This window comes from Erinaceus europaeus, chromosome 8, assembly GCF_950295315.1.
Source record: "Erinaceus europaeus chromosome 8, mEriEur2.1, whole genome shotgun sequence".
In the NCBI taxonomy this organism is placed as follows: Eukaryota; Metazoa; Chordata; class Mammalia; order Eulipotyphla; family Erinaceidae; genus Erinaceus; species Erinaceus europaeus.
Genome location: NC_080169.1, coordinates 20,663,601 through 20,686,808, shown reverse-complemented (window position 1 = coordinate 20,686,808; position 23,208 = coordinate 20,663,601). Strand labels below are relative to the sequence as shown.

General features: G+C 40.5%; 1 long non-coding RNA gene across 1 annotated transcript; it reads right to left on the bottom strand.

The window, feature by feature from the left end:
• Nucleotides 1–1,054: 1,054 nt before the first annotated feature.
• Nucleotides 1,055–22,982, bottom strand: LOC132539765 (uncharacterized). Its single transcript, XR_009551065.1, has 3 exons — nt 22,898–22,982; nt 4,352–4,413; nt 1,055–1,869 (listed from the first exon to the last, which is right to left on the bottom strand). It is a non-coding gene; the product is annotated as an uncharacterized LOC132539765 (long non-coding RNA).
• Nucleotides 22,983–23,208: the final 226 nt, after the last annotated feature.

Sequence of the window (23,208 nt, the reverse complement as noted above, 5' to 3'; positions counted from 1 at the left end):
ATTATGTTATGAGTTCCCTTTATCAGTGTTTTTCAAATTATTGATTACTATTGCCTGGATTGACTTGTGTCTAAGTAATTTAATTAAAGGGTTTACCGTGGTGGAAGTTAACAGTTTTTTCAATCCCTGAGTTGGAGCTCAGTGGTGTAAAAGCCTTTTTTTTTCCTCCCTGTAGGCTATGGGAGCCTGAGGGCTTTTAAACTATCAATAGGCTTCTTAGCTTAATCACTGATTACTGACCAAGAGATAAAGCAGGGTGTGGCAGAGATAATCCAGTGGTTATGCAAAGAGACTTTCACAGCCCCTCAGCTATGCCACCAAGGTATAGGTCTTCTCCTGAGTTTCCCGGTTAGATCTCTGTCCCCTGGTGTCCCTCCCTGTTGCTGCTCCAGATTCTGAGGGTAGTAGCAATGGAGACTCAGAGTTGCACTTGGTGAGTCTCTGGGGAGTCCTTTCCTCCCTTCAGCTGTCCCCTTGTTGTGGAGCAGACTGGAGGTGGTGTCTCCACTGATAAACTGTTGAACTGTTAGCAGTCACTTAATCTCTCCTTAGGTCCAGCTTAGGTTAACTTATCTATCTATCTATCTATCTATCTATCTATCTGAAATAGTCAGCCCAAAGGAGCGAAACCCTACCATCACAGACAATAGAGACTGTAGGTGAGCAATGACAGTCCGACAAGCCGCACACCAAGCATGCCATTTCACGGGCGCTCCTTCTTTCTTGTGTGCTCTTCCATACTCACAAAGGCTAAATTCTTCTAGCACCTCTAGCCAAATTTTTCTAACATGTGAGTACATGAATTATATGGCAATTAGATGAATTTTTTAAAGATACAATGATTTATTTTCACAAGAGAGAGGCACACCAAGAGAGGGAGAAAGAGTGAGAGAAAGAGAAATGGAATATTCCAGAGCACTGCTCAGTTCTGGCATATCATAGTGATATGAATTGAAGCTGGGACCTCTAGAATCTTGGGCAAACCAGTCTCTTCAATGAATTTACAAGTCCATATCAGATGCATTTCTAAAGCCTGACCCTCTAGGTGCTCAGCCCAGAACTCATTTTCCTGGTTTTTATTACAATTCATCCCTATAAGGGTCACTAGTATGATGTTTGATTGTTGGAAAATGAAAAATAAGGGGTCAGGTGGTGGTGCATCTGGTTGAATGCACATGTTACAATGCTCAAAGACCTGGGTTCGAGCAGGGGGAAAGCTTTGCAAATGGTGAAGCAGTGTTGCAGATGTCTCTGTCTCTCTCCCTCTCTACCACTGCCTTCCCCCTTGATTTCTGGTTGTCTCTATCCAAATAAATAAATAAATAAATATAATGAAAAAAGAATATGGAAAATAAAAAATAAACTCATGTTCCTCCTTGCTTTCCTTTTTTTTTTTCTCTTGCTTTCCTTTTCTATACATTCCATACATCTTCAGAACAAAAAACTCTTTAGCCCTACTAATAAGGTAAAGTCAAATGTAAAATATCAATATCTAGTTAACCCAAAGAAGCTCAAAGTATTTGAGCAAAATCACCAGTGACTTTCTCCCTTACAAAGTCTGATGTATTTCCGTTTGCCTGTTAAATAGTGCAGCATGGCTCTGACAGTCACCAAAGCCCATGGAGGCATTCAGAAAGAAACAGTGTCTGTACCTGCCTAGATGAGTTTCCCACTCCGGGAGCCACAGAAAGGAACACGCACTCCAGCACAGGACATTTTCTAGAGGTGCCTCTGCTTACCTGCTGCTGTGTGGTCCCCCATAATATTTTCAAGTGAAGATAGGCCTCCAAGTTCAAGCCCAGTTGGTAGAGCATAATGGTTGTGGGGAGGTAGACGGTGGGGGGAGGTATGCAGGACAGACAAGTTTTGCTAAAAAGTAAATATTGGCATTGGCAAGTAAAAATAGAAAGAAACCAGGCCTCTCTTAACCCATTCATCTCATTTGCAGAGAAAGAAAATTGAGGTTTGGAGAGGTGACTGTTCAAGTTATTAGGTTCCTGATTTCCAACCCACTTTTTCTTCTACCACATGGCTCAGTCTCACACAACACCTACTTTTTAATAATTGTTTATCATTTCCGTTATCATTCCCTCATAGGTGAGGCTCTTAATGGTTTTTTTGTTTGTTTGTTTAATGGGGAGATGCTTTTTTTTAATTTGGAGAATTAATGATTTATAGTAAATACAGTTATTGTTACATATGGGAAATTTCTTAGTTTTCTATAAAACACTGTCATCCCCAGCCTAGGTCCTCCTCCACCATCAGGCACCAGGACCTGGAAGCCCTCCACCCCCACCCCACCCGAATCCTTTACTTTGGTGCAATACATCAAACCCCGTCCAAATGCTACTTTTATGTTTCTCCTTTCTGTTTTTATTTCTTATGCCCATGAATGAGAAACTCCCACATTCATCCTTCTCATTCTGGCTTCTTCCTTTCTTTAATTGATTTATTTTTTTTAGATATATGTCTTATGCATTTCTCCATTTTAAACTGTCTAGTTCAGAGGGCTTTGGCATATTTATTGCTATATAGCTACCACCACTTTCCAGTTCCAGAATATTTCTCTCAGCCCCTAAGAAAACCCTGCAATCACTGCTCATTCTCCTTCCCCCCAGCCCCTGGCAGCATGAATTTACTTTTGTTTGGAGGGACTTGCCGTTTTTGGATATTTCATATAAATAGAATCATTTTGACATATGGCCTTTTGTGCCTGGTTCTGTTCACTTAGCAGAATGTTTTCAAGTTTCATCCATCTGCAGGTTATATTAAATGTTTCGTAGGTATCCTTTTAAAGTAGGTAGACTCCACACTGGGAGATAAGAGCCTTTCCCTCTGAAGATTTTTTTTTCTCTCTTGAGGTAGAACTTCAGCATGTCTGAGCTGGGGAGCACTCAGCCCTTTCAAAGACACAAATTCACTAGACACAAATCAGCAGGCGGACCTAATTTCCCCATCTCTGTATACACTCTCCTCCCTCTAATCAATTTAAGAGATGCCTATTTCCAAGGGGACGCACTTTTAAATCCAGCAAAAGAAAACCATCTTCTCCAGCAAGTCTTTAGCAGTAATGGAACAGAAGTGTAAATGGGCAAATTGTTGTCCTTTAATTAGTTCCTTTACTTAAATATAATTAGGTACCACAGAGGAGAAGATCTGCTAAGACGTTCTGCTAATTTAACTGAATAGAGCTCGGGATTACCAAGCTCACTCTTCTCAAGCATGATCACTTATAAGCGCACAGTGCTGCACACACAACTTGAAATCAGAGATAAGCCAGGCCCATGTAAGCGACAGCTAAATATAATTGACTGCACTGTTTCAGGGCTGGGAGTGGGTATGGGGAGGAGGGAGGACAACCTGCATTGCTCTTTTTTTATCAGGAAGGTGGTGTGCTTTTTTATATTGTAAAATATCTCCTATATATGCAGGTCCTGGAACAAGGAAAATGCTGATCTCTTTGCATCCATTCTATCACAATTTTAAAAAGGAAAGGGACTTTCTTTCTCTTTCTCTTTCTCCCTTTCTCTGTCTCTCCCTGTGTATGTGTGTCTCTCTCCTTTCTTTCTTCCATTCTTTCTTTCCCTCTTTTCCCCCAATTCAAGTGGGAAGTTTTCCTCACATTACTGAGGAAATGTTGACTTACAGGTTTCTTGTCACAGAAGCTTTCTTTTTTAAAGCTCAAATCGCTTCTGAACAGATTACAGTAGGCTACTTTTCTTGTGTATGTTTGCTACTTTCTAGAAATTCTTTTGCTAGCTGACTTTCAAAGATTTTTCTTAGAATAGACAATGTTCAGAAACAAGGAGGCTATCCCCCTGAAATAGGTAAAAATAGATACAATCTGTTTCCTTAGAATAGGTCAAACGTTCTTCATCCAGGTTCATTGGCAGTGTGTTGTCCTAGAGGGTTTAGGTAGGTTTTCGTTGTACCTGAATGTGAGGTGGGGAGGAAGATGAGCTGAAGGGGACTCATTAACTTACAAGCAAGACAGAATTAATGGGAAAGTTCAACATTAATCTTCTCTGAGACATAATATTCTCATGGAAATGGAGGCTGAGTAAAGCTTGTCACATAGCATCATTTATCAATGAGAATTTATTGTGAGGGGAGCAACAAAGTATAGTACAAGATATCCATTCCTGTAGCATGTGTTGTTGGGCTAACACAGATACGGGTCTTTCCCTTCTTCTTTTGTCTCTTTCCAATCTTTATATTGCTCACTTTATCAACTTCTTTTGCAGCTCAGAATGGTCCCGTAACAGTTACACATGGAAAGGTTTTTCTAAGAGAAGAAAAAAAGGGGGGGGGGAATAATGTTGCCACTTTGGTCTACTTCCCCCTTGCTTACCTTCCTTGAGAGTGGTGTGATGTCTGGAGCCACAGCAGCCTTTTTGAGTCAGGTATCTTTCTCTGAAAAGGAAAGACCAAGAGAATTAGAGATATTAGGCCTGATGTGACATCAGTGAGCTGATGAATCAACACTATCAATTGCTTCCTTCCAGTCTGCCCATTGTTTAAGAACTATAAACCCTATGTGTTGATGTCTCTTTGAGTTGGATGCTGCCCAATGCACCACAATTATAATTTATCGAAAGTACTTTATTATATACCCATCATCTGCTTTACCAACATATACTCTAATACTTCTACCTAAAAATTCATTTTGGGGATTGGGCGGTAGCGCAGCAGGTTAAACATATAAGGCGCTAAGGGCAAAGACCAGCACAAGGATCCTGGTTGGAGGCCCAGGCTCTCCACCTGTAGGAGGGTTGTTTCATAAGTGAAGCAGGTCTGCAAGTGTCTGTCTTTCTCTTTCCCTCTCTGTCTTCCCTTCCTCTCTTGATTTCTCTCTGTCTTATCCAACAACAAAGGCATCAATAACAATGATAATAATAATGACAACAACGATAAAAAAAAAGGGGGGCAACAAAAGGGAAAAAAACAGCCTTCAGGAGCAGTGGACTCATAGGGCAGGCAGTGAGCCCCAGCAATAACCCTGGAGGCAAATAAATAAATATCCAATATTTCCCTCTTCTTCTCTCTCCTATGTATTTCACTACTGTCCAAAGACTGTTTTTTCTTATATTATTCTTATAGGTTCTCTTCATGGAAATGTAATAATAGAAGCTTCCATTTTAAACAGGTGGGGGAAGGGAGATTTACAAGATCCATTTTGAAATAAACATTTTCACGAGTAGTTTCATTTTCAAAATCTAATGAGTATTGTTCCATTTGGATGAAAAGGCTCCCTGGGGCAGTTGCTGCCCACACAAGGCAGAGCTGGTTGGTGAGGGAGAATGATAAAGGGAAACTGCAGCATCTGTGAATACAAAGATGTCTGCTTGTAGACTTGTTTATGCACGAAAACAATACTTTCAGAAGCCCATAACCTTTAGCAAACTCAAATGCCAAAAGCAGAGTGTGAAATTACCAAAGTAGATAAAATTGGGGGACGCTATTATTGATCTTTTATGCAGTCACATATCTCTATTTTTTTCATTTATCTTTTTAAATGAATATCTCTATTTTTAATCATTCTCAAATTACTCCTTTGAAAATATGCCTATGTTCTTCTCAGGAGAGCCAGGGTAGCTGACATGTTGTTTTGTCTGCTAAGGATATTGTCCATTGTATCATGCAGTTTCCTGTTTATTAAGACCCTGAGGGAAATTGTTCCGTCTGATCACAGAACTGAGAATATTTATAGCTGTGTAATAGGTTTTTTTCATCTCATGGATTTGTAGCAGATTTCATTGTTAGTAAGCTACTGATTTTTAAATTAGCCTTTGTTAGCAATTAAGTTAACTAAGTTTTGTTGATTTAATAAATTATAAACATCCTCTATACTTTCTAATTGTCTAAAAGTTGAACACTGTTGCTCCTATTTTAAGAAATGAAATAATGGGTGCCGGGTGGTGGCGCACCAGGTTAAACGCACATGGCGCAATGCGCAAGGACCAGCATATGGATCCCAGTTCAAGCCCCCAGCGCCCCACCTGCAGGGGGGTCGCTTCACAAGCGGTGAAACAGGTCTGCAGGTGTCTATCTTTCTCCCTCTCTGTCTTCCCCTCCTCTTTCCATTTCTCTCTCTCCTATCCAACAACAATGACATTGATAACAACAATGATGATAAACAACAAGGGCAGCAAAAGGGGAAAATAAAAATAATTTAAAAAATTAATGAACTAATTAGGTCAGATTTTGGTGTCAAATTTTGGTGTCATGACTATGGCCAATAAGACATGCAAACATTTCCACCTGGTGTTTCCTAGCATTGACTCTGACTCTGTAGTGCTAATATGACATGCATTTTCACATTTTTATTTATCTTTATCACCAGTTCTAAGGTCCTTCATTATAATGGCAATAAATAGAGGTATGGGGCATTTTTTGAAATAAGGTGACAAACAACTCCAAAATTATACAGGATTTAACATCAGAATTGAACTATGATTTATTTTTCACTCAGGGCAAGTCCAAACTGGTTGTTTCTGATCAACATATTGTTCTCCACAGACTAGTGGTTACAGGAAGCAGAGCAACAGGAATTGGGAAAATGAGTGAAGGGGGGTTAAAAAAGTTATAGTAAAAAAGTAAAAATTTCTGAGGGTTTTTTTTTGTTTGTTTGTTTAGAGTTGATCAAAATGGAAGTTTTATTAGGGACACAAAAACCACCACAGGAAAATAGCCAGGAGAAAAAGGCTAACTAAACATGTGATAGAAGACATTAGCCCTTAAACTCAATTCACCAATTTTCAGCTACAACACCCACCAGCCTGGGGTAAACAGCATCTTGCGAATCCCAGAAGAATGCCAGATAGGAACAGAAACATCAAGAAAGGTGCAAGAAAAAAGGCCGAAAGGCTGGATTTTGTCAGACACTTACCTAAGTAACTTCCCATACCCACATACAGGGGAAAACCCATAAGATTATCAGCACATTTCTCCACTCAAACTCTAAAAGCCAGAAGAGAATGGCAAGATATCTATTAAGACCTGAATGAAAAAGGGTTTCAACCAAGGATAATATATCCCGCTAGCTATTCATTCAGACTGGATGGAGAGATCACAACCTTCTCAGACAGACAACAGTTAAAGGAGGCAACCATCACCAAGCCTTCCCTGAAAGAGGTTCTAAAAGATCGCTTATAAACAAGAACATCGCCATACTTGTCTCGATCACACTCTGTCATTTCACAAACATCTCATAAAAACTGCAGCAAAGGTGGGCGCGAGGAATAACATCATTGCAAGACTGGCCAGCTCCTCATGGGGTGTGAGCGCTTCCACACTATGATCATCATCTCTGGCATTATGCTATTCCACTGCAGAATACTGTGCCCCAGTATGGTTCCGTAGCCCCCATGTCCACTTGGTCGATTCCAAATTATATTCCTCCATGAGGATAATTTCTGGAACCATCCATTCCACCCCGGTTCCATGGCTGCCAGTTCTTAGCAACATCGCCCCGCCAGATATTCGTCAGGATGCGGCATCATCTAAGTTCATTTCCCACGTCTACGCTCGACCGGACCTGCCAATAGACGCGGATATCTTCGCCCACCCTGTCCAACGCTTGACGTCTCGTCACCCAATCTGGTCCCCTATGCCTACACTGAACTTCTCTGTTCCAGACTCTTGGAAACAGAGTTGGCAGTCAGCTGAGGTAAAGAACAAACACCTCATCACAGACCCCTGCAAGCATCAACCCGGCTTTGACCTAGAACGTTATGATTGGGCCCTCCTCAATCGCTATCGAACAGGCCATGGCCGGTGCGCCGCTATGTTCCATCGCTGGGGAGCCAGAGATGACCCGAACTGCCCCTGCGGCTCCAGACAGACTATGACCCACATAGTCAACGACTGCCACCTCTCCAGATTCAAAGGAGGTCTCGAAACTTTACATCAGGCTCAACCTGATGCTGTTGACTGGCTACGGAAGAAGGGCAAACGTTAGAAGAAGAAGAGCAAATAACAAATTGTAGAATAATGGCACTACAATACATTAAATCCGTAATATCAATATATGTAAATGGCTTAAATTCACCCATTAAAAGCCACAGAGTGGAAGGATGGATCAGAAAACACCATCCTTCAAAGTTAACCCAATTATCAAATAATGTGATGACAACAATAACCATCCATTGTCTTCTTGAACCCTAAGACAGCAGGAACCTCACATTTCCACTATAGAGCCTAAACTTCCCCCAGTCTTGGGACCCTAGGGTAGGGCCCACTTTCCCATATGCTTTTCCCAATTCTTATCAAATAATATTGCATCCACTGATTGCAACCTAATCAACACAACAAGTGCCACCCCAGCATGCTTCACTTCAGACTGTGTCCAGAGACTTCAGGTGTGGAATGACACCCTTCAGCTTCATCACTTGGGTGAGTCCTTTCCTTTCATAGTATTCTCTAATTCGATCCCACATGGTTCACTTCCTAACAAAGTCCCAAAACCTAGATATAGACCAGGTTCCAGGAGATAGAGCATATGTTCACACGTATCCATAAACTAGGACAAATATATACCTGAAAGCAGTAGTACACTAGAGTTTGCAGTGAGTACCCCCCAACACTTCATCTCCATTATTCCAACCTTTGGGTCCATGTTTCTTCAACAATTTGTTTGGCTTTGTATATTAACTCTCTTTTCAGCCACCAGGTTCCAGATGCCATCAGGATGCCGGCCAGGCTTCCCTGGACTGAAGAACCCACCAATGCGTCCTGGAGCTCTGCTTCCCCAGAGACCCACCCCACTAGGGAAAGAGAGAGGCAGACTGGGAGTATGGATCAACCAGTCAATGCCCATGTTCAGCGGGGAAGCAATTACAGAAGCCAGACCTCCCACCTTCTGCAACCCACAAGGACCCTGGGTTCATGCCCCCAGAGGGATAGAGAATGGGAAAGCTATTGGGGAGGAGATAGGATATGGAAATTGGGTGGCAGGAATTGTGTGGAGTTGTAACCCCCCATCCTATGATTTTGTTAATGCCTCCTTTCTTAAATAAAATTTTTTTTAAAAAATTTTTAATTAAAAAAAAAAACACCACCCCACAAGAATCCCATCTGACAAAACAAGACAAACACAGGCTTAAAACAAAGGGATGGAAAATTATCATACAGGTTAATGGACCACAAAAAATGAGAGAATCAGCAATTCTCATCTCTGACACAATTGACTTTAAAGAGTGTAATAAAAGATAAGCAAGGCCATTAGAGGATCAATCAACCAAGAAGATTTGACAATTATTAATATATATGCACCCAATGAGGGACCATCTAAATACATCAAACGTCTTCTGAAAGAATTACAAAAATGGAAAGACATCCCATGCTCATGGATTGGAAGAATAAATATCATCAAAACGATAAAACCTCAAGAATACAGCAGAAAACTACTGGAAGTTATTAGGCAATACAGCAAGGTGTCAGGCTACAAAATCAATGTACAAAAATCAGTGGCATTTCTTTATGCAAGCACAAAATCTGAAGAAGAAGACATCCAGAAATCACTCCCATTCACTGTTGCAGCAAAATGAATAAAATACCTAGGAATAAAGCTGATCAAAGAAGTAAAAGACTTGTATACTGAAAACTATGAGTCACTATTCAAGGAAATAGAAAATGATATCAAGAAATAGAAAGACATCACATGCTCATGGATTGGAAGAATAAATATCATCAAAATGAATATTCTCCCCAGAGCCATATGCAAATTGAACGTGATACCCATCAAACTTCCACCAAGTTTCTTTAAGAGAATAGAACATAAACTGCAATCATTTATCAGGAACCAGAAAGCACCTAGAACTGCCAAAACCATCTTGAGGAAAAGAAACAGAAATGGAGGCATCACACTCCCAGATCTCAAACTATAGTATAAGGCCATCATCATCAAAACAGCCTGGTCCTGGAACAAAAATAGGCACAAAGAGCAGTGGAACAGAACTGAAAGCCTAGAACTAAATCCCCACACATATGGACATCTAATCTTTGATGAAGGAGCTGAAAGTATTAAATGGAGGAAGGAGGCTCTCTTCAATAAATGGTGTTGGGAAAACTGGGTTGAAATATGCAGAAGAATGAAACTGAACCACCTTATCTCACCAGAAACAAAAATCAATTCCAAATGGATCAAGGACCTGGATGTTAGACCAGAAACTATCAAGTACTTAGAGGAAAACATTGGTGGAACACTTTCCCACCTAAACCTCAAGGACATCTTTGATGAAAAAAAACCTAATTGCAAGGAAGACTAAAGCAGAAACAAACCAATGGGACTACATCAAATTGAAAAGCTTCTTCATAGTTTCAGCCAAAGAAACTATCACACAAACAAAGAGACCCCTCACAGAATGGGAGAAGATCTTCACACGCCATATATCAGACAAGAAACTAATAACCAAAATGTACAAATAGCTCAGCAAACTTAGCACCAAAAAAGCAAATGATCCCATCCAAAAATGGGCAGAGGATATGAACAAAAACATTCACTTCAGAGGAGATCCAAAAGGCTAACAAACATATGAAAAATTGCTCCAGGTCACTGATTGTCAGAGAAATGCAAATAAAGACAACATTGAGATACCATCTCACCCCTATGAGAATGGCATATAAAAAGGATAGCAGCAACAAATACTGGAGAGGCTGTGGGGACAGAGGAACCCTTCTGCACTGCTGGTGGGAATGTAAATTGGTCCAGCCTCTGTGGAGAGCAGTCTGGAGAACTCTTACAAGGCTAGACATGGCCCTTCCATATGACCCAATAATTCCTCTCCTGGGGATATACACCAAGGATTTCATAATGCCCAACCAAAAAGATATGTGTACACCTATATTCATAGCAGCACAATTCATAATAGCTAAAACCTGGAAGCAATCCAGGTGCCCAACAACAGATGAGTGGCTGAGAAAGTTGTGGTATATATACATAATGGAATACTCTGCAGCTATTAAGAACAATGAACCCACCTTCTCTGACCCCTCTTGGATGGAGCTAGAAGGAATTATATTAAGTGAGCTAAGATGAAAGATAAAGATAAGTATGGAATTATCCCACTCATAAACAGAAGTTGAGAAAGAAGAACAGAAAGGGAAACTCAAAGCAGGATTTGACTGAATTTGGAGTAGGGCACCAAAGTAAAAACCCTCGGTGGAGGGTGCGGGCGGATGTTCAGCTTCTTTGGGGGGGTGGGGATAGGACACAATCTTTTGTTGGTGGTAATGGTGTTTATGTACACTCCTATAAATTTGTAGTCATGTAAGTCACTATTTAATTAATATGTGAGGGTAAAAATTGATTGAATATCTCAAACCTTTTATATCACAGGCTGAGTCTTTTTAACACATAGGCTGAGTCTTTGATATGTCAACTCTCTTAAAAGCTTAAACCAGAGAGAACAGAAGCAACCTGTGTCATAGCTATATACAAATAATGTAAAAGGACTTAAATTATGGTGATGTTGTGTATGATACAGCAAATCCTAATAAAGGGGTATTTCAAAGTTAACCCAATTACCAAATAATGTGATTATAGCAATAACTATCTATTACCTTCTTAAACCCTAAGACAGCAGGGACCTCCTGCTTCCTCTTTAGAGCCCATATTTCCCCCAGTCCTGGAACCTCTAGGGTGGGGCTCACTTTCCTGCTTCTCTCAAGTCATACCAAGTGATATTGCATCTGCCGATCCCAACCTAATCAATGCAAGAAGTACCACCTCAGCATGCTTCACTTCAGACTGTGTCCAGAGACGTCAGGCATGGAATGTCAACCTTTCACCCTCATTACTTGGGTGAGACCTTTCCTTTCATAGGATTCTCAGATTCCATTCCAGGAGGTTCACTTCCTAACAAAGTCCCAAAACCTAGATATAGACCAGGTCCCATAAGATAGAGCATATGTTCACATGTATCCATAAATTAGGGCAAAATATATACCTGAAAGCAAAAATACACAATAGTCTGTAGTGAGTCAGTATCAAGTTCATAATGAAATTGTGTACTTAGACTTAGATACCCTCCTCACCTGTTTACTATTACAGTTCTCTCACTCACTGCAAAGCTAACCTCATCAAAGCAAGGACTGCAAAAGCTGAATAAGGACAAGAGACTGGCATATTTAACAATGACTCTTTAGTCACTATCAGGCCACTTCATCAGCTGGGGCCCTAATCAGGGAGTCCTGTGATTCCCAAAGAGACATGATGGGCCTAGACAATAAATAAATCCCTCTCTCCATTGTTACCGGTCATCCCTATCAGGAACAACACAGTAGACCCCTTTGTGGGCCCCCATAGGACCTTGACCTCAACTTGGATCAACAATGGTAAAGAATGTTCCATCCTCCGAAGGAATACTCTATGCTACACCTGAGGAAGATGGGTCCTGATACTGAGGCAGCTTGGGACGTTCCTACTTATGACCACAGAATGTGAGCTCAGATCTATAGGGATGCAGAGATCACATAGGCTACTAAGCTGAATATGGGCCCCAGATCAGATCAAATCAATGGGGTTTATAGTCAACAATATTTATACACCTTTTCCATATTTGGGAGCTATTGTCTTCCCTGATCCAGCTTTCTGGTCCTTCTGCCAGCCATGACACCACCTCCCCAGACAATAATTAGGATCCACCTGCATATCAGATTTCAAGCTCAGGCAAAACAAGCAAACAAACAAACAAAAAACACTAGTATAGCCACAGGCCCTTTGGAATATAACTAAAATATTCCTACTAGCTATCTACAAAATGGAGGCCCCCCCCCAACTTTTCATCTACACTATTCCAAGCTTTGGGTCCATGATTGCTCAACAATTTGTTTGGCTGTGTATGTTAACTCTCTTTTCAACCACCAGGTTCCAGATGCTAGCATGACGTCGCCCAGACTTCTCTGGACAGACACCCCACCAATGTGTCCTGGAGCTCCGCTTCCCCACAGCCCTTCCCCACTAGGGAAAGAGGAAGACAGACTGGGAGTATGGATCGACCTGTCAACGCCCATGTTCAGCGGGGAAGCAATTACAGAAGCCAGACCTTCCACCTTCTGCATCCAAGAATGACCTTGGGTCCATACTCCCACAGGGATAAAGAATCGGAAAGCTATCAGGGGAGGGGATGAGATACGGAGTTCTGATGGTGGGAATTGTATGGAGTTGTACCCCCTCTTATCCTATTGTTTGGTCAATTTTTCCTTTTTATAAATAAAAACTTAATATTTTTTTAAAGTGTTCCCAAGAACAGGTACAATAGCTAAGTCATAGTACGTGAGTCACAACATAACTATAGTTGAGAAAAAAAACATATTATTATGTATTTAAAAGGTACTAAGAGAAAATATCTCTGAGAAAGCTCCAGAAGCAGAGACTGTAAGGGAAAAGTGACAGAAATCCCAAGGAACAGACACAGTGATGCCCATGATGTGAATCTTCAGCTTGGACAAAATGAAATAGTGCCTGTGAGTTCTGGGTCTGTCCCCTGAAAGTGTTACAGGTCACTGCTAGGCTGTTATCTTTGCTTAATGATCCTAGCATAGTTGTGAGGGGCCAGGGGGTGATCCACCTGGTTAAGCACACATATTACAGTAAGCAAGGACCCACGTTCAAGGCCCTGGGCCCCACCTGTAGGGAAAAGCACTGGTGAAGAATGCTGCTGGTGTCTCTCTGTCTCTCCTCCACCTCAATTTCTCTCTATCCTATCCAATAATAAATAAATAAAAATTAAAAAAGAATCAAGCTGCATAACTTGCTATAAAAAACTACATTTCCCAGAATTGCTCTCATGGGGGTCTGTTTTCTGCACTTCAATATCACTTTTGCACAACTTTATATCCTTATAATAAAGAAGTTTGCACACATATAAACATAGATGCTAAGAGTAGATTTGGGAAGATTTTCTGTCTGTCTGTTTTAGATAGAAGCAGAGAATGACAGCATGAAAAGGAACATAGCACTGAAGCTTCCTTCAATGCAGTGGGGACCAGGCTCAAATCTGGGTCACACATATGGCAAGGCAATGAATTATCCAACCCCTTTAAAGTTTTTATCATGCAAAAACATATAACTATGCATGGTAATGAACACTAATTTTTTCTGTGGTGATCATTTTATAATATGTACAAATTCCAAGTCATTTATGTTGTACACCTGAAATTAGTATAATGCTAAATGTTATTTATATTCGATCAAAAAATATTAGATCAAACCAGAGAGGCATAGAGAGTGAAAACGGTCCCTGATCTAGATCTTTCCATGCAGTGGGAGCCCAAGCTTGACCTTGTGTCATGCACATGGCAAAGCAGCACAGTTTCCACATGAACTATTTTTCTGCCTCCCAATAAAATATTAAATGCCTTTATATCTCCTCCAAACTAGACTCATTTCAACTCATGGCTCTTTGAATATATAACTTTACAAAATTATTCAGCTGCTCTTGATGCTACTCTGCATAAAGCTTGCAGATTAGGAAAGATGGAGGGTGGAGCCTGGAGAGGTTATAAGTCTGGCTACTCCTTTTTTTATTGACCAGAAGTTAACCATATGGCCATACTTAACTGTAAAGGAAAATATGAAGTCTAGCTTTGTACCTATGAAGAACAGGAAACAAATCAAATGAAAATCTCACCTACCTTGTCACAGTGAAACATAATGAAGCAAAAGATACAGATAACTTTATAACATGAGGAAGGATGGAAAATTCCATTAACTCTAACCAGTTGCTGAAAAGATAAGCTACACCTCAAGGGGGATTGCAGAGTTCTGTCTATCTGAATCATGTGTCAAGAAGTGAAAGAGGCTGTGATAAAAGTAAGATAAGGATGAAAACTGAAAGGTTTGCTGGGGACCCATCACATACTCCACTTTTGGTAGCACAGTAGATAGGACAAATCTGTACAAGGCAGCTCAGTATATTAAATAGAATCATCCTGGGGAAAGCCACAGTCTTATCAATCTTGCTATCTAAATTGCAGTTCCATGTAACTCCAGCCTGCGTGAAGAACTTTCCTTCTCCTCTTGGCTGCTTATAATGCACACAGGAGCTCAGATCTCAAACATGCTCACTCCAGCCTGGGTGGAGAGGTTTAATTTATGACTCCACTTAACTGTGTATAATTGCAATTCAATTTGTTGGAGTGAGGATCCAGATGACAATGATATAAATACACAATCCAGTCGACAATAAAAGTGATGAGGGGTCCTAGGCACTTAAGAATAGGTTTGAAAAACTGGTTTGGATGAGCGTGGCAGCTTGTTCAGGAGAGCTCCCAGAAGATATCTGTGTGTGAGGAAGCTGAGGAAAATTCTCACAATGGAAGTTCCCAAAGGCTTTCACCAAAACCTGGCAAAGGCTTCAAAACAGGTGTTGAGTCCAGAAGGCATCTCAGATTGGCTTAATTTGGCTCCTATATTTATACTTTCAGAGATGTGTCGTCAAGACTATCTGTTCATTTTTATTTAGGCGGGGCTTCTGAGACGAGCCAGGTTTTATCCCCTTGCCATTAGCCATCTGCTTATCAGGGGTTGTGTGTGTGTGTGTGTGTGTGTGTGTGTGTGTGTGTGTGTGTGTGTGTGTGTGTGTGTGTTTATAAACAAGTCGTTGAAGTTCTATCTTTCCCTCTAAATCAGACTGGATCGTTACATGTCTACGCATGTAACACTGGTCAAAGTGACTTTGCTTCTTCTACACAGAAGATGTAGAAAAAGTATGCAGATTGTGATCAAAAAACAGTATTGGAACTGGACTGTGGCACACCAGGTAGAACAAATATATAAAAATATAGATAATTATAGAAATAAGAGTTAGCCCAGGAAGTCGGTGGTAGCACAGCAGGTTAAGCGCAAGTGGCGCAAACCGCACGGAGGCATAAAGATCCTGGTTCCAGCCCCCAGCTCCCCACCTGCAGGGAAGTCGCTTCACAAGCGGTGAAGCAGGTCTGCAGGTGTCTATCTTTCTCTCCCTTTCTCTGTCTTCCCCTCCTCTCTCCATTTCTCTCTGTCCTATCTAACAACGAAGACATCAATAACAACTATAATTACAGCAACAATAAAAAACAAGGGCAACAAAAGGGAAAATAAATAAATATTTTTAAAAAGTTAGCCCATAACTATGATCTTAGGAAAACAAATGTAGCTTTTCTTCCTTCTTTCTTTTTCTCTTTTTCTTCCAGGGTTATCACTGAGGCTGAGTGCCTGCATTACAAATTCACTGCACCTGTGGCCACTTTTTTTTTTTTTTCGATTTTTTTTTTGATGGGACAAAGAGAAATTGAGAGTGGGGGGGGGATAGGGAGAGAAAAAAACAGACACCTGTAGACCTGCTTTACCGTCTGTGAAGAGACCCCCCCCCTGCAGGTGGGAAGCTGGAGGCTTGAACTGGGATTCTTGCACGGGTCCTTGCGCTTCATAATATATGCATTTGACCCGATGCTCAACCCCATTAATGCAGTTTCCAATGGAGAGAATGGGAGGAGGGGCACAGAACTCTGGCGGTGGGAACAATGTGGATTTATACTCCAGTTATCTCATAATTTTGTAAATCAATATTAAATCACTAATATTTTAAAAATTAAGTTAAATTACCAAAATAGAGGGTGGCAGTTGGCTCGCCCAGTAGCACACACACATTATAATGCCTAAAGACCCAGACTTTGGGTCCCTGGCCACCAAATAGGAGCATCTGTGGGAGGAAGCTTCATGATCAGTAGAACATTGTTTTAGTGTGTGTGTGTGTGTGTGTGTGTGTGTGTGTGTGTGTGTGTGTGTCCCTCTATCTATAGAAATAAATGGCCACTGAAAACAGTGGTGTCATTAGACACTGAGCCCAGTGATAACCCTTGTGACATTAAAAAAAAAAATGACAATACCATAATTTCAAACACAAAAAAGACACAGTGGGATTGCTGTATTATAAGCATATTAAATGCTCACAAAGTCAACTGCATGAGATTGGTAATGACCTCCTAAGGTCTCCTAAGTTGGCTCTATGAAGTCAGTTAAGACTCCAGGCAAATATTAGGGTCTCTAAAGAGCTGAGTGGGAAGGAAAAAAGAAGTCTAAAGAACAGAAGACTACTTGTGACCCTTGAAGCAAGGACCTTGCCTTAGGAGCTCACTTCCTTACAGGGGACAGAATAAGGTACTGGGGGGGGGGGGGGCAGAGCCAAAATGGCGACTCAGAGACAACATCTGGCATGAGCTCCAAAAAGAAGCAGCTTACAACCTGAGATTCTCTGGAGAGGGTAGGATCTTGGGCTGTCAGTGGGAAGGGTGAACAAGGGGTGATCAGGATGACACCAAAAAAGAGTCCTATAACTCTTAGGCTGGCAAACAGAGGCCAAAAGGACAAAGAAAGGAAAATCTTTGGCGTGACTATTTCTGAACTTACCCCTGCCCCCCCATCTCAGAACCAGCCCCGTAGGCTGGCCAGCTGCTCCTAACAGGCTTCTTGTGGAGCTATTTTCTTTACCAAGATTCCTGGCTCAGCACAGGTGTCATTCCAAGCCTTTTTCTTGTTCTTTTCCTTCTCTTTGTGAAGGGGGCTGGAGCCTTATTTGAGTGACAAAATACCTGGCCAATCAGGTCATCAGCCCTGCCTGGAAAGACTACCTGGAGCTTTTCTGTTTGTTTGTTTGCTTTTTGATATTTCTAATAATTGGTTGTCTTTGCTCAGGCTGCGTGTAGCCAATCTGGAGCAGTCCAAGCTGCAGACTGACTGTTAGGGTTTTTTACTCTATTTAATTTTTGTATTACTATTATTATATACACGTGTCCTTTTCCCCTCCTCTTCTGGCTGACCAAAATTAACTGTTGTTGCTTTATCCATTGCTAGGTGACTGGGTGTCCTATCTGGTGTGGGAGGAACTTGTCTCTCTCTCCCTCTTCCCTCCACCCTCCTTTTTCTCTCCTCCTAGCTAATTCAAAAAAAAAAAAATCTCTTTCACTGCTCTTTTTTTTTTTTCCTTCCTCTTTCTTTTGCTTTCTGAATTCACTGGCACTTGTTTGTGAATTATTTTGTGAATGCAATCTGACTCAGAATGGACTCTTTTCTCTCTATCTCTCTTCTCTTTCTCTCTCTGTGTGTGTATGTATCTCTTTTCTACTTTCCTTTCTCCTCTTGCTACCCCTAGAACTTATAGTGGACAGTAGATTTGCATAACTATCTACTCTTGCTTTGCCTTTTTTCCTTTCTCTTCTTTTTATTTTTACATTTTTTTTTCTTGGACTGGAAGTGTTGTTTGGCTAACTGATATTGGTTGAACTATATCAATCCTTGCTTCAGTTGCTATTGTTGCAATTTCTGAGGTTTGTGAATGCATTTGTAAAGACTTTAATATTGCGTGCCTTGTATTCAAAGCACAACAACTGAAGAAAAGAAAAATATAAACGATATCAATTAAAAAATGGTTTAAAAAAGCAGTGAAAGACATTTTTTTAATTAGCTAGGAGGAGAAAAAAAGGAGGGTGGAGGGAAGATGGAGAGAGAAACAATGAATCAGAAGAAACTCCAAATCAGTCAGAAGTAACCATAGATAAGAAAAGTATGCAAGCAATAGTAAACCTAATAACCACAGAAATGAAGACAACTATGGATGAAAGGGCTATCAGACTTAAGGAAACAACAGATGAGAACCTCAAGGAAAAGGCTAGCTACTTTGAGGTAATTAGAGAACTGAAAGCTGAAATAGCTAAAAAAGCCAATTAGCAGAACAAGCTAATACTATAACTTAACTGAAGAAAGAAGATGAGGAAAGGGAAAGATTAACGAAAGCAGAAAACAGAATTAGCCAGACAGAGGATGAGCTAGAGAAAACTAAGAAAGAGGTAAAAGAGCTAAAAAAGAGATTGAGAGACACTGAAAACACAACAGAGACATATGGGATGATCTCAAAAGAAGCAACATTCATATACTTGGCCTGCCAGAGGAAGAAAGAGAGGAAGGGGAAGTAAACATTCTAGAGGAAATAATAGAAGAAAACTTCCCAGACCTAAACAGGACACTAAGATTCAAGAGGCTCAGAGAGTCCCAAACAGAATCAACCTAGACCCGAAGACACCAAGGCACATCATAGTTACAATGAAATGAAGTAAGGATAAAGAACAGATCCTAAAGGCTGGAAGAGAAAAACAAAAAGTCACATATAGGGGAAAACCCATAAGACTGTCAGCAGACTTCTCCACTCAAACTCTAAAAGCCAGAAGAGAATGGCAAGTTATCTATCGAGCCCTGAATGAAAAAGGGTTTCAACCAAGGATAATATAGCCTGCTAGACTTTAATTCAAACTAGAATAAGGTACTACAGCATATGAGGAAAGCCAGAGGGATTCTCTCTCTCTCTCTCTCTCCTCTCTCTCTCTCTCACACACACACACACAGCCATTCCAGGAATTATCTCCATATAATTCCATCTCAAGAGAGAGCAAAGGTAATCTTAGCACCAGGAAATGGGACTGACCAGAATTCCATATGGGTGCTAGGGTTCTGTTTTTAATAACCCTGAAAATACATAAGAGAACCAAGGACAGCCCTTCAGAAAGTGGCTAATACCTTCATGGAAATGACTGACCACTCAGTGCTGAAATATAGAGCAGAACACAGGCTAAATATAACCAGCGTCCCCACCAGCCAAAGGATGGGACCAAGGACAGGAGAGGCCAACGAACAGGGGCAACACTCCTTAAGAACAGATGGGTAGACAACTGGTATCCTGATGTCTTATGGTTCAGGGTGGTCATAATTATTATCATCTTAGCCATGACCCAGGTGAAGGGGGTAGGGTGAGGGGGAAAATTTGTGAAAATTTTTTGAGGTATGTGGTAAAAGCATGGGCTGGCAAAACTGCAGACACTTGGCATAGATGTATAAAAGAAAGACAAGAAACATGGTTACCTTAACAACATTTTGGGGCCTCTACATAATAATAAGCTTCTAAATAACAGACTTAAAAAAAAAACTGTTGTTGTGACAAAGTGTCTCCAAACATTACCAAATGTCCTCTGGAGAGCAAAATGATCTGTAGTTAAGAACCACTTCTCTAGAATGTAAGCTTCAGTGGCCTGGGAGGTGGTGCAATGGATAAAATATTATATTCACAAGCATGAGGTCTTCAGTTTAATACCTCACACTACAAGTACCAGAGCGATACTCTACATCTCTCTCTTCCTCTCTTACCCTCTCTTTCTCTCTCTCTCTTTCTCTCTCACTCTCTTTATATAATAAATGAATCTTTTTTGTAGGAGAAAGTAAGCTCCAAGAAAACTGAAAATTTCTTCCTTCTCTCTAGTACCCATAAGTAGAACTGGAATAATATTTGTTGAATAAATGGATGATTTATTATGCAGCAGTGGAAAACCAGCAATAATATAGCATGATAAATTTCTGAAAACTTCCTGGGTTTGGTAAAGATTGATATAAAATATGGTCAAGACATTTATTCTAGCAAAGAAAGAAATAGTAGATATACATACAACAGAATATTATTCAGCCTTAAAAAAGAAAGAAATATCTTTATATGCAATAATATGGAGGAACTTGAAGGCATTATGCTAATTGAAATAAACAAGTCACAGAAAGAAAAACACTGCATGATTCTACTTACATGTGTGATGTAAAATTGTGATACTCATAGAAGCAGAGAGTAAAATAGTGGTTCCCAGACCTGGGAGGAAGAAGAAATGGGGAGATGCTGTTCAATAGATATAAGTTATGCAAGATAAATGAGTTTTAGGGAAGAAGAGTGAGATATTGTGTCTATAGATAGTAATATCAAATTTTACAAGGGCTGAGAAAATAGCATAGTGGTCATATAAAAAGACTTTCATGCCTGAGGCACCACAGGTTCCAGATTCAATTCCCAGCACCACCATAAGCCAGAGTTGAGCAATGCTCTGACTATACATATATTATATTATATTATATTATATTATATTATATTATATTATATTATTATTTCCTATGATTATATATAGGTACATGTATTTGTACACTTAAAAGTTTGTTAGGAGGGCAAATATTATGTTAAGCACTTTTACAACAGTAATAAAATGAAGAGTGGTTATTTATTATTTAAATTTTTTATTGTTTTTCCAGCTGGCATCCTGTTTAGTTTATTTTCTCCTATTAATAATGTATGTATGTGTGTTTACTTATAAATATATTTTAACACATTTAAACAATGATGTGTTACTTTTATAGTTTTTTTTTTAACATTCTCATTGGAAAACTACATTGGTTTCACCCACAGAACCCATTCTCTTCCTTATGTGAATGAACCTAGTGATAGACAACAAAAGGCACAGAGTGAAGAAACTGAGCCCAAAGCATTTTTGACCTCCACCTTCTGCAAATAACAGAATGCAATAGCAATATCTCAGAGGAAAAATATTGCTTGGATTGGTGGTGTGGATGATTTTATGCATACCTGGGAAGTCAGGCCAATGAGTTGTTTGAAAATAGTGAGCATTGGAGTCATGAGTTCCATGTTGAGTGCCATTCCATGTTGTCAGAAATACTCTCAGAAGAGCCACTGGGTTCTGGTTGGTAGGAGGACATGAAAGGAAAGAGATACACTATAATGGGCTTTGAGGCCAAGTGAGCTAAGGAACTTACTGGTTGAGCAAAGACAGCGTTTTCATAAAGCTTACATTGCAAGCTTGCGGTTCACAAAAGTCAGCAATATAATGATGATGGGTTTATTCTTCTTTAAAGCATCTCAGAGAGGACTGGTAAAGCAGGGTCATGAAGACCCAGACAAACCAAAGCTATCAGTGCTTTAGTCTTCACCACTAAATCGAATAAGTGTCATCTGAAGACAAGGGGGTTATTTTGTCTCAAAGGGTACTCAACTCTAAGATAAGATCCTAGGCCAGAATCTTAAATTTAGAAATTCCCTTATTAAGATAGGGAGAATAACGTTTAGCTATTATAAGGTTCCAACCTCTTAGCCTTGCCTTTTTATTTGTTTTCTTCTGGACATTATGAGAGAGAATGCCTTTTTTAAAAAAGAGAGAATGCTCTTTACCCATTCTCCTCATCCTCTCAACAACATAATTCATGGTTCTCACTGTACCTTTATTTCCTAGTTTCCCATGATAGATGTGGCCTTTCTCTAAATTCTCAGTAATGAGAAAGGCGCAAATGTCTCATGAAAATTTCTAGAAATTTTCCTTGAAAGACACCGTTGTCTGCTCTTTGTCCTGTTTTTTCCTCAACTCTTTATCTTGCTGCTATGATCCAGAGGTAGTCTTCCTGGCCCATAAGAAGCAGGACACCCTTAAGAAGGGCAGAGGGGAGCAGAAAGGTGCAGGGACCTTGAGGACTTTGCAAATCTGCTTCATCAGGCCTAGACTGCTGAACTTGACACTTACGTGAGAGAGAAAGCTTGTCTTTATTTTTTTATACTTATTTATTTATTCCCTTTTGTTGCCCTTGTTGTTCTATTGTTGTAGTTATTATTGACGTCGTTGTTGTTGGATAAGACAGAGAGAAATGGAGAGAGGAAGGGAAGACAGTGAGGAGGAGAGAAAGATAGACATCTGAAGACCTGTCCCACTGCCTGTGAAGCGATTCCCCTTCAGGTAGGGAGCCCTTCAGGGGCTCGAACCTGGATCCTTACACTGGTCCTTGAGCATTGCGCCACCTGCGCCTAACCCACTGCGCTACTGCCTGAATCCCCCCGAAAGCTGACTCCTCCCAAAAGCTTATCTTTAGTGTCTCTCTGTGGAGAACTTTCTATTATTTGCAGTCAACACTTTCTAGTATACAAAAAGTGAGATTCTACTCTATCATAATATTTAAAAAATTAAAACGACTTGGGAGGGAGTGCGGCTTGGCGTGGGTTTCATACAAAGTTCATTATGTGGAGGTTATTAGGTACGGTAAAGGGGCAAATACCGGCTAGAGCTCAGGAGCCGAAAGGTGTGAGTCTTTTACGCTAGTTTGACCACAGCTGAGCTAGATGTGCGCCGTCCCGGGAGGTGCGGCCATGGTGGGTTCTGGGGAGCAGAGCAGCACCAAGCTGTGCACAAAGCGAGGGATCCCAGAAAGAGCAAAAGTGACAGGCAGGCTCACAAAGGATTGTGGGCTTGCATAAATTCCTACTGTGCGGTTAGGCTGACGTCAGCCGTATGCTAATTACGCACAGCAGCAGCAGCCATATGCTAATTACGTCCCCAAATCCTCCCTGTTGTGTCACAATGCTACTC